The sequence below is a fragment of the Aegilops tauschii genome, chromosome 6 (genome assembly GCF_002575655.3).
Source record: "Aegilops tauschii subsp. strangulata cultivar AL8/78 chromosome 6, Aet v6.0, whole genome shotgun sequence".
NCBI lineage: Eukaryota > Viridiplantae > Streptophyta > Magnoliopsida > Poales > Poaceae > Aegilops > Aegilops tauschii.
Window position 1 is genome coordinate 435750518 of NC_053040.3, and position 12426 is coordinate 435762943.

Genomic DNA, 12426 nt, shown 5'->3' on the forward strand with positions numbered 1-12426 from the left:
GAGCCATGGACATAGCACTATACGTGGAATAGAATGGTGGTTGTGGAAAAGACAAAAAGAAGGAGATAGCCTCACATCAACTAGGCGTATCAACGGGCTATGGAGATGCCCATTAATAGATATCAATGTGAGTGAGTAGGGATTGCCATGCAACAGATGCACTAGAGCTATAAGTATATGAAAGCTCAATAAAAGAAACTAAGTGGGTGTGCATCCAACTCGCTTGCTCACGAAGACCTAGGGCATTTGAGGAAGCCCATCATTGGAATATACAAGCCAAGTTCTATAATGAAAAATTCCCACTAGTATATGAAAGTGACAACATAGGAGACTCTCTATCATGAAGATCATGATGCTACTTTGAAGCACAAGTGTGGTAAAAGGATAGTAACATTGTCCCTTCTCTCTTTTTCTCTCATTTTTTGGGCCCCTTTTTTATGGCCTCTTTTTTTTTCTTTTTCGTTCGGAGTCTCATCCCGACTTGTGGGGGAATCATAGTCTCCATCATCCTTTCCTCACTTGGGACAATGCTCTAAAAATGATGATCATCACACTTTTATTTACTTACAACTCAACAATTAGAACTCAATACTTAGAACAAAATATGACTCTATGTGAATGCCTCCGGCGGTGTACCGGGATATGCAATGAATCAAGAGTGACATGTATGAAACAATTATGAATGGTGGCTTTGCCACAAATACGATGTCAACTACATGATCATGCAAGCAATATGACAATGATGGAGCGTGTCATAGTAAAGGGAACGGTGGTAAGTTGCATGGCAATATATCTCGGAATGGCTATGGAAATGCCATGATAGGTAGGTATGGTGGCTGTTTTGAGGAAGGTATATGGTGGGTGTATGATACCGATGAAAAGTGCGCGGTATTAGAGAGGCTAGCAATGGTCGAAGGAAGAGAGTGCGTATAATCCATGGACTCAACATTAGTCATAAAGAACTCATATATTTATTGCAAAAATCTACAAGTTATCAAAGCAAAGTATTACGCGCATGCTCCTAGGGGGATATATTGGTAGGAAAAGACCATCGCTCATCCCCGACCGCCACTCATAAGGAAGACAATCAATAAATAAATCATGCTCCGACTTCATCACATAACGGTTCACCATACGTGCATGCTACGGGAATCACAAACTTTAACACAAGTATTCCTCAAATCCACAACTACTCAACTAGCATGAATCTAATATCGCCATCTTCATATCTCAAAACAATTATCAAGCATCAAACTTCTCATAGTATTCAACACACTCATAAGATAATTTTTACTAATCTTGGATGCCTATTACTTTAGGACTAATTTCTCAGTTTAAGCAAATTACCATGCTATTTTGTAGGACTCTCAAAATAATATAAGTGAAGCATGAGAGAACAATAGTTTCTATAAAACAAATCCACCACCGTGCTCTAAAAAATATAAGTGAAGCAGTAGAGCAAAAACTATATAGCTCAAAAGATATAAGTGAAGCACATAGAGTATTCTAATAAATTCCGAATCATGTGTGTCTCTCTCAAAAGGTGTGTACAGCAAGGATGATTGTGGCAAACTAACAAATAAAGACTCAAATCATACAAGACGCTCCAAGCAAAACACATATCATGTGGTGAATAAAAATATAGCTCCAAGTAAAGTTACCGATGGAAGTAGACGAAAGAGGGGATGCCTTCCGGGGCATCCCCAAGCTTTGGCTTTTTGTTGTCCTTACATTATCTTGGTGTGCCATGGGCATCCCCAAGCTTAGGCTCTTGCCACTCCTTGTTCCATAATCCATCAAATCTTTTACCCAAAACTTGAAAACTTCACAACACAAAACTTAGCAGAAAATCTCGTGAGCTCCGTTAGCGAAAGAAAACAAAACACCACTTCAAGGTACTGTAATGAACTCATTCTTTATTTATATTGGTGTTAAACCTACTGTATTCCAACTTCTCTATGGTTTATAAACTATTTTATTAGCCATAGATTCATCAAAATAAGCAAACAACACACGAAAAACAGAATCTGTCAAAAACAGAACAGTCTGTAGTAATCTGTAACTAACGCAAACTTCTGGAACTCCAAAAAACCTAACAAAATAGGAAGACCTATACAATTTTTCTATTGATCAGCAGAAATTGGAATCAGTATTTTATCACGTTCTGGTGATATTTAACAATTGTTTTCGTGAACAGAAAGTTTCTGGAATTTTCAGCAAGATCAAATAACTATCATCCAAGAAGATCCTATAGGTTTAACTTGGCACAAACACTAATTAAAACATAAAAACAAATCTAACCAGAGGCTAGATCAAATATTTATTCCTAAGAAGAAGCAAAAAGCAAAAAACTAAAAATAAAATTGGGTTGCCTCCCAACAAGCGCTATCGTTTAACGCCCCTAGCTAGGAATAAAAGAAAGGATAGATCTAGGTATTGCCATCTTTGGTAGGCAATCCATAAGTGGCTCTCATAATATATTTATAAGGTAGTTTTATTTTCTTTATAGGGAAGTGTTCCATGCCTTTCCTTAACGGAAATTGGAATCTAATATTCCCTTCCTTCATATCAATAATTGCAACAATCGTTCTAAGGAAAGGTCTACCAAGAATAATAGGACATGAAGGATTGCAATCTATGTCAAGAACAATAAAATCTACGGGCACATTGTTCCTATTTGCAAAAATAAGAACATCATTAATTCTTCCCATAGGTTTCTTAATAGTGGAATCCGCAAGGTGCAAGTTTAAAGAGCAATCATCAAATTCACGGAAACCTAGCAAATCACATAAAGTTTTTGGAATTGTGGAAACACTAGCACCCAAATCACACAAAGCATAGCATTCATGATCTTTAATTTTAATTTTAATAGTAGGTTCCCACTCATCTAAAGTTTTCTAGGGATAGAGACTTCCAACTCAAGTTTTTCTTCATAAGATTGCATCAAAGCATCCACGATATGTTTAGTAAAAGCTTTATGTTGACTATAAGCATGTGGAGAATTTAGCACGGATTGTAACAAGGAAATACAATCTATCAAAGAGCAATTATCATAATTAAATTCCTTGAAATCCAAAATAGTGGGTTCATTAATATCTAGAGTTTTGATCTCTTCAATCCCACTTTTACCAATTTTAGCATCAAGATCTAAAGACTCCGAATTTTTGGAACGCCTTCTAGGTAAAGGTGGCTCATATTCAGTCCCATAATTATCAAGATTCATATTGCAACACAAAGATTTAATACGGGACACATCAATAACTTTTAGATCTTCATCTTTATTTTCATAGAAACTAGAAGAACACGCTTTCAGAAAGCAATCTTTCTTAGCACGCATCCTAGCGGTTCTTTCTTTGCACTCATCAATGGAAATTCTCATGGCCTTGAGAGACTCATTGATATCATGCTTAGGTGGAATAGATCTAAGTTTCAAAGAATCAACATCAAGAGAAATTCAATCAACGTTCCTAGCCAATTCATCAACCTTGAGCAATTTTTCTTCAAGCAAAGCATTAAAATTCTTTTGTGAATTCATAAATTATTTAACACTAGTCTCAAATTCAGAGGACATCTTATTAAAATTTCCATAAAAATTGTTGTAGGAATTACCATAATTATTAGAGGAATTACTAGGATACGGCCTAGGATTAAAATTTCCTCTATACGCGTTGTTTCCAAAATTATTCCTACCAATAAAATTCACATCCATATATTCATTATTATTCTCAATCAAAGTAGACAAAGGCATGTCATTAGGATCAGAAGAAACACTTTTATTAGCAAATAATTTCATAAGTTCATCCATCTTTCCACTCAAAACATTAATTTCTTCTATCGCTTGCACTTTTTTATTAGTAGATCTTTCGGTGTGCCATTGAGAATAATTAACCATAATATTATCTAGGAGTTTAGTAACCTCTCCTAAGGTGATTTCCATAAAAGTGTTGGAAATATGCCCTAGAGGCAATAATAAATGGTTATTATTATATTTCTTTGTTCATGGTAATTGTCTATTGTTCATGCTATAATTGTATTGTCCGGAAATCGTAATACATGTGTGAATACATAGACTACAAAGTGTCCCTAGTAAGCCTCTAGTTGACTAGCTCGTTGATCAAAAGATAGTCATGGTTTCCTGACTATGGACATTGGATGTCATTGATAACGGGATCACATCATTAGGAGAATGATGTGATGGACAAGACCCAATCCTAAGCATAGCATAAAAGATCGTGTAGTTTCATTTGCTAGAGCTTTTCCAATGTCAAGTATCTTTTCCTTAGACCATGAGATCGTGCAACTCCCGGATACTGTAGGAGTGCTTTGGGTGTGCCAAACGTCACAACGTAACTGGGTGACTATAAAGGTGCACTACGGGTATCTCCGAAAGTGTCTGTTGGGTTGGCACGGATCGAGACTGGGATTTGTCACTCCGTGTGACGGAGAGGTATCTCTGGGCCCACTCGGTAATGCATCATCATATTGAGCTCTATGTGACTAAGGCGTTGGTCACGGGATCATGCATTGCGGTACGAGTAAAGAGACTTGCCGGTAACGAGATTGAACAAGGTATTGGGATACCGACGATCGAATCTCGGGCAAGTAACATACCGATTGACAAAGGGAATTGCATACGGGATTGATTGAATCCTCGACACCGTGGTTCATCCGATGAGATCATCGTGGAACATGTGGGAGCCAACATGGGTATCCAGATCCCGCTGTTGGTTATTGACCGGAGAGGCGTCTCGGTCATGTCTGCATGTCTCCCGAACCCGTAGGGTCTACACACTTAAGGTTCGGTGACGCTAGGGTTGTAGAGATATGTGTATGCGGAAACCCGAAAGTTGTTCGGAGTCCCGGATGAGATCCCGGACGTCACGAGAAGTTCCGGAATGGTCCGGAGGTGAAGAATTATATATAGGAAGTAAGGTTTCGGCCATCGGGAATGTTTCGGGGGTTACCGGTATTGTACCGGGACCACCGGAAGGGTCCCGGGGGTCCACCGGGTGGGGCCACCTATCCCGGAGGGCCCCGTGGGCTGAAGTGGGAGGGGAACCAGCCCATAGTGGGCTGGGCGCCCCCCCCCCATGGGCCTCCCCCCATGCGCCTAGGGTTGGGAACCCTAGGATGGGGGGCTTCCCACTTGCCTTGGGGGGCAAGGCACCCCTTCCCCCCCTTTGGCCGCCGCCCCCCCTTGAGATCCCATCTCCAGGGCCGGCGCCCCCCCAGGGGCCTATATAAAGGGGGGGGAGGGAGGGCAGCAACTGGACAGGCTTGGGCGCCTCCCTCCTCCCCTGCTACACCTCTCCGTCTCGCAGAAGCTCGGCGAAGCCCTGCCGAGACCCGCTACATCCACCACCACGCCGTCGTGCTGCTGGATCTCCATCAACCTCTCCTTCCCCCTTGCTGGATCAAGAAGGAGGAGACGTCGCTGCACCGTACGTGTGTTGAACGCGGAGGTGCCGTCCGTTCGGCACTCGGTCATCGGTGATTTGGATCACGGCGAGTACGACTCCGTCATCCACGTTCATTGGAACGCTTCCGCTCGCGATCTACAAGGGTATGTAGATGCACTCCCTTCCCCTCGTTGCTAGTATACTCCATAGATGCATCTTGGTGAGCGTAGGAAAATTTTAAGTTATGCTACGATTCCCAACAGTGGCATCAGAGCCAGGCCTATGCGTAGCTACTATGCACGAGTAGAACACAAAGCAGTTGTGGGCGTTGAGTTTGCCAATTCTTCTTGCCGCTACTAGTCGTTTCTTGTTTCGGCGGCATTGTAGGATGAAGCGGCCCGGACCGACCTTACACGTACGCTTACGTGAGACAGGTTCCACCGACTGACATGCACTAGTTGCATAAGGTGGCTAGCGGGTGTCTGTCTCTCCTACTTTAGTCGGAATGGATTCGATGAAAAGGGTCCTTTTGAAGGGTAAATAGAAATTGGCAAATCACGTTGTGGTCATACGTAGGTAAGAAAACGTTCTTGCTAGAAACCTACAAACCACGTAAAAACTTGCAACAACAATTAGAGGACGTCTAACTTGTTTTTGCAGCAAGTGCTATGTGATGTGATATGGCTAGAAGATGTGATGAATGATATATGTGATGTATGAGATTGATCATGGTGCCCCGAAGATGGAGATCAAAGGAGCATGATGATATTAGCCATATCATGTCACTATTTGATTGCATGTGATGTTTATCATGTTTTTGCATCTTATTTGCTTAGAACGACGGTAGTAAGTAAGATGATCCCTTTTAATAATTTCAAGAAAAGTGTTCACCCTAACTGTGCACCGTTGCGAAGCTTCGTTGTTTCGAAGCACCACGTGATGATCGGGTGTGATAGATTCTAACGTTCGAATACAACGGGTGTTGAGGAGCCTAGCATGTACAGACATGGCCTCGGAACACACGCAATACACTTAGGTTGACTTGACGAGCCTAGCATGTACAGACATGGCCTCGGAACACGGAGGACCGAAAGGTCGAGCATGAGTCGTATGGAAGATACGATCAACATGGAGATGTTCACCGATGATGACTAGTCCGTCTCACGTGACGATCGGACACAGCCTAGTTAAACTCGGATCATGTTTCACTTAGATGACGAGAGGGATGTCTATCTGAGTGGGAGTTCATTAAATAATTTGATTAGATGAACTTAATTATCATGAACTTAGTCTAAAATCTTTACACTATGTATTGTAGGTCAAATGGCCAACGTTGTCCTCAATTTCAACGCGTTCCTAGAGAAAACCAAGCTGAAAGATGATGGCAGCAATTATACGGACTGGGTCCGGAACCTGAGGATCATCCTCATAGTAGCCAAGAAAGATTATGTCTTAGAAGCACCGCTAGGTGATGCACCAATCCCTGAGAACCAAGACATTATGAACGCTTGGCAGCAGCGTGCTGATGATTACTCCCTCGTTCAGTGCGGCATGCTTTACAGCTTAGAACCGGGTCTCCAAAAGCGTTTTGAGAAACATGGAGCATATGAGATGGTCGAGGAACTGAAATTGGTTTTCCAAGCTCATGCCCGGGTCGAGAGATATGAAGTCTCCGACAAGTTCTTCAGCTGTAAAATGGAGGAGAATAGTTCTGCTAGTGAGCACATACTCAGAATGTCTGGGTTGCACAACCGCTTGACTCAGCTGGGAGTTAATCTCCCGGATGACGCGGTCATTGACAGAATCCTCCAGTCGCTTCCACCAAGCTACAAGAGCTTTGTGATGAACTTCAATATGCAGGGGATGGAAAAGACCATTCCGGAGGTATATTCGATGCTGAAATCAGCGGAGGTGGAAATCAGAAAAGAACATCAAGTGTTGATGGTGAATAAAACCACTAAGTTCAAGAAGGGCAAGGGTAAGAAGAACTTCAAGAAGGACGGCAAGGGAGTTGCCGCGCCCGGTAAACCAGTTACTGGGAAGAAGTCAAAGAATGGACCCAAGCCCGAGACTGAGTGCTTTTATTGCAAGGGAAGTGGTCACTGGAAGCGGAACTGCCCCAAATACTTAGCGGACAAGAAGAAGGCCGGCAACACCAAAGGTATATGTGATATACATGTAATTGATGTCTACCTTACCAGTACTCGTAGTAGCTCCTGGGTATTTGATACCGGTGCGGTTGCTCATATTTGTAACTCAAAACAGGAACTACGGAATAAACGGAGACTGGCGAAGGACGAGGTGACGATGCGCGTCGGGAATGGTTCCAAGGTCGATGTGATCGCCGTCGGCACGCTACCTCTGCATCTACCCACGGGATTAGTTTTAAACCTCAATAATTGTTATTTAGTGCCAGCTTTGAGCATGAACATTGTATCTGGATCTCGTTTAATTCGAGATGGCTACTCATTTAAATCTGAGAATAATGGTTGTTCTATTTATTTGAGAGATATGTTTTATGGTCATGCCCCGCTGGTCAATGGTTTATTTTTGATGAATCTCGAACGTGATGTTACACATGTTCATAGTTTGAATACCAAAAGATGTAAAGTTGATAACGATAGTCCCACATACTTGTGGCACTGCCGCCTTGGTCACATTGGTGTCAAGCGCATGAAGAAGCTCCATGCAGATGGACTTTTGGCGTCTCTTGATTACGAATCATTTGACACGTGCGAACCATGCCTCATGGGTTAGATGACCAAGACTCCGTTCTCCGGAACAATGGAGCGAGCAACCAACTTATTGGAAATCATACATACCGATGTGTGTGGTCCAATGAGTGTTGAGGCTCGCGGAGGATATCGTTATGTTCTCACTCTCACTGATGATTTAAGTAGATATGGGTATGTCTACCTAATGAAACACAAGTCTGAAACCTTTGAAAAGTTCAAGGAATTTCAGAGTGAGGTTGAGAATCAACGTGACAGGAGAATAAAATTCTTACGATCAGATCGTGGTGGAGAATATTTAAGTCACGAGTTTGGTGCACACTTAAGGAAATGTGGAATAGTTTCACAACTCACGCCGCCTGGAACACCTCAGAGAAATGGTGTGTCCAAACGTCGTAATCGCACTCTATTGGATATGGTGCGATCTATGATGTCTCTTACCGATTTACCGCTCTCATTTTGGGGCTATGCTTTAGAGACTGCCGCATTCACTTTAAATAGGGCTCCGTCGAAATCCGTTGAGACGACACCGTATGACTTATGGTTTGGAAAGAAACCTAAGCTGTCGTTTCTAAAATTTTGGGGATGCGATGCTTATGTCAAGAAACTTCAACCTGAAAAGCTCGAACCCAAATCGGAAAAATGCGTCTTCATAGGATACCCTAAGGAAACTATTGGGTATACCTTCTACCTTAGAACCGAAGGCAAGATCTTGGTTGCCAAAAACGGGTCCTTTCTAGAGAAGGAGTTTCTCTCGAAAGAATTGAGTGGGAGGAAAGTGGAACTTGATGAGGTGATAGTCACCCCTTCCGAACCGGAAAGTAGCGCAGCGCGGGAAAATGTTCCTGTGGTGCCTACACCGACTGGGGAGGAAGTTAATGATGATGATCATGAAGCTTCGGATCAAGTTGCCACTGAACTTCGTAGGTCCACAAGGACACGTTCCGCACCAGAGTGGTACGGCAACCCTGTCCTGGAAATCATGTTGTTAGACAACGGTGAACCTTCGAACTATGAAGAAGCGATGGCGGGCCCGGATTCCGACAAATGGCTAGAAGCCATGAAATCCGAGATACAATCCATGTATGAAAACAAAGTATGGACTTTGACTGACTTGCCCGATGAGCGGCGAGCCATAGAAAACAAATGGATCTTTAAGAAGAAGACGGACACAGATGGTAATGTGACCATCTACAAAGCTCGACTTGTCGCTAAGGGTTATCGACAAGTTCAAGGGGTTGACTACGATGAGACTTTCTCACCCGTAGCGAAGCTGAAGTCCGTCCGAATCATGTTAGCAATTGCCGCATACTATGATTATGAGATATGGCAGATGGACGTCAAAACGACATTCCTTAATGGCTTCCTTAAGGAAGAGTTGTATATGATGCAGCCGGAAGGTTTTGTCGATCCTAAGAATGCTAACAAAGTATGCAAGCTCCAGCGCTCAATCTATGGGCTGGTGCAAGCATCTCGGAGTTGGAACATTCGCTTTGATGAGATGATCAAAGCGTTTGGGTTTACACAGACTTATGGAGAAGCCTGTGTTTACAAGAAAGTGAGTGGGAGCTCTGTAGCATTTCTCATATTATATGTGGATGACATACTATTGATGGGAAATGATATAGAATTCTTGAAAAGTATAAAGGCCTATTTGAATAAGTGTTTTTCAATGAAGGACCTTGGAGAAGCTGCTTATATATTAGGCATCAAGATCTATAGAGATAGATCAAGACGCCTCATTAGTCTTTCACAGAGTACATACCTTGACAAGATATTGAAGAAGTTCAATATGGATCGGTCCAAGAAGGGGTTCTTGCCTGTATTGCATGGTGTGCAATTGAGCACGGCTCAATGCCCGACCACGGCAGAAGATAGAGAAAAGATGAGTGTCATCCCCTATGCCTCGGCCATAGGGTCTATTATGTATGCCATGCTGTGTACCAGACCTGATGTAAACCTTGCCGTAAGTTTGGTAGGAAGGTACCAAAGTAATCCCGGCATGGAACACTGGACAGCGGTCAAGAATATCCTGAAGTACCTGAAGAGGACTAAGGATATGTTTCTCGTTTATGGAGGTGACGAAGAACTCGTCGTAAAGGGTTACGTCGACGCTAGCTTCGACACAGATCTGGATGACTCGAAGTCACAAACCGGATACGTGTATATTTTGAATGGAGGAGCAGTAAGCTGGTGCAGTTGCAAGCAAAGCGTCGTGGCGGGATCTACATGTGAAGCGGAGTACATGGCAGCCTCGGAGGCAGCACAGGAAGCAGTCTGGATGAAGGAGTTCATTACCGACCTAGGGGTGATTCCCAATGCATCGGGCCCGATGACTCTCTTCTGTGACAACACTGGAGCTATTGCCCTTGCGAAGGAGCCCAGGTTTCACAGGAAGACCAGGCATATCAAGCGTCGCTTCAACTCCATTCGTGAAAGTGTTCAAAATGGAGACATAGATATTTGTAAAGTACATACGGACCTGAATGTAGCAGATCCGTTGACTAAACCTCTCCCTAGAGCAAAACATGATCAACACCAGGACGCAATGGGTGTTCGATTCATCACGATGTAACTAGATTATTGACTCTAGTGCAAGTGGGAGACTGTTGGAAATATGCCCTAGAGGCAATAATAAATGGTTATTATTATATTTCTTTGTTCATGGTAATTGTCTATTGTTCATGCTATAATTGTATTGTCCGAAAATTGTAATACATGTGTGAATACATAGACTACAAAGTGTCCCTAGTAAGCCTCTAGTTGACTAGCTCGTTGATCAAAAGATAGTCATGGTTTCCTGACTATGGACATTGGATGTCATTGATAACGGGATCACATCATTAGGAGAATGATGTGATGGACAAGACCCAATCCTAAGCATAGCATAAAAGATCGTGTAGTTTCATTTGCTAGAGCTTTTCCAATGTCAAGTATCTTTTCCTTAGACCATGAGATCGTGCAACTCCCGGATACTGTAGGAGTGCTTTGGGTGTGCCAAACGTCACAACGTAACTGGGTGACTATAAAGGTGCACTACGGGTATCTCCGAAAGTGTCTGTTGGGTTGGCACGGATCGAGACTGGGATTTGTCACTCCGTGTGACGGAGAGGTATCTCTGGGCCCACTCGGTAATGCATCATCATATTGAGCTCTATGTGACTAAGGCGTTGGTCACGGGATCATGCATTGCGGTACGAGTAAAGAGACTTGCCGGTAACGAGATTGAACAAGGTATTGGGATACCGACGATCGAATCTCGGGCAAGTAACATACCGATTGACAAAGGGAATTGCATACGGGATTGATTGAATCCTCGACACCGTGGTTCATCCGATGAGATCATCGTGGAACATGTGGGAGCCAACATGGGTATCCAGATCCCGCTGTTGGTTATTGACCGGAGAGGCGTCTCGGTCATGTCTGCATGTCTCCCGAACCCGTAGGGTCTACACACTTAAGGTTCGGTGACGCTAGGGTTGTAGAGATATGTGTATGCGGAAACCCGAAAGTTGTTCGGAGTCCCGGATGAGATCCCGGACGTCACGAGAAGTTCCGGAATGGTCCGGAGGTGAAGAATTATATATAGGAAGTAAGGTTTCGGCCATCGGGAATGTTTCGGGGGTTACCGGTATTGTACCGGGACCACCGGAAGGGTCCCGGGGGTCCACCGGGTGGGGCCACCTATCCCGGAGGGCCCCGTGGGCTGAAGTGGGAGGGGAACCAGCCCATAGTGGGCTGGGCGCCCCCCCCCCCATGGGCCTCCCCCCATGCGCCTAGGGTTGGGAACCCTAGGATGGGGGGCTTCCCACTTGCCTTGGGGGGCAAGGCACCCCTTCCCCCCCTTTGGCCGCCGCCCCCCCTTGAGATCCCATCTCCAGGGCCGGCGCCCCCCAGGGGCCTATATAAAGGGGGGGGAGGGAGGGCAGCAACTGGACAGGCTTGGGCGCCTCCCTCCTCCCCTGCTACACCTCTCCGTCTTGCAGAAGCTCGGCGAAGCCCTGCCGAGACCCGCTACATCCACCACCACGCCGTCGTGCTGCTGGATCTCCATCAACCTCTCCTTCCCCCTTGCTGGATCAAGAAGGAGGAGACGTCGCTGCACCGTACGTGTGTTGAACGCGGAGGTGCCGTCCGTTCGGCACTCGGTCATCGGTGATTTGGATCACGGCGAGTACGACTCCGTCATCCACGTTCATTGGAACGCTTCCGCTCGCGATCTACAAGGGTATGTAGATGCACTCCCTTCCCCTTGTTGCTAGTATGCTCCATAGATGCATCTTGGTGAGTGTAGG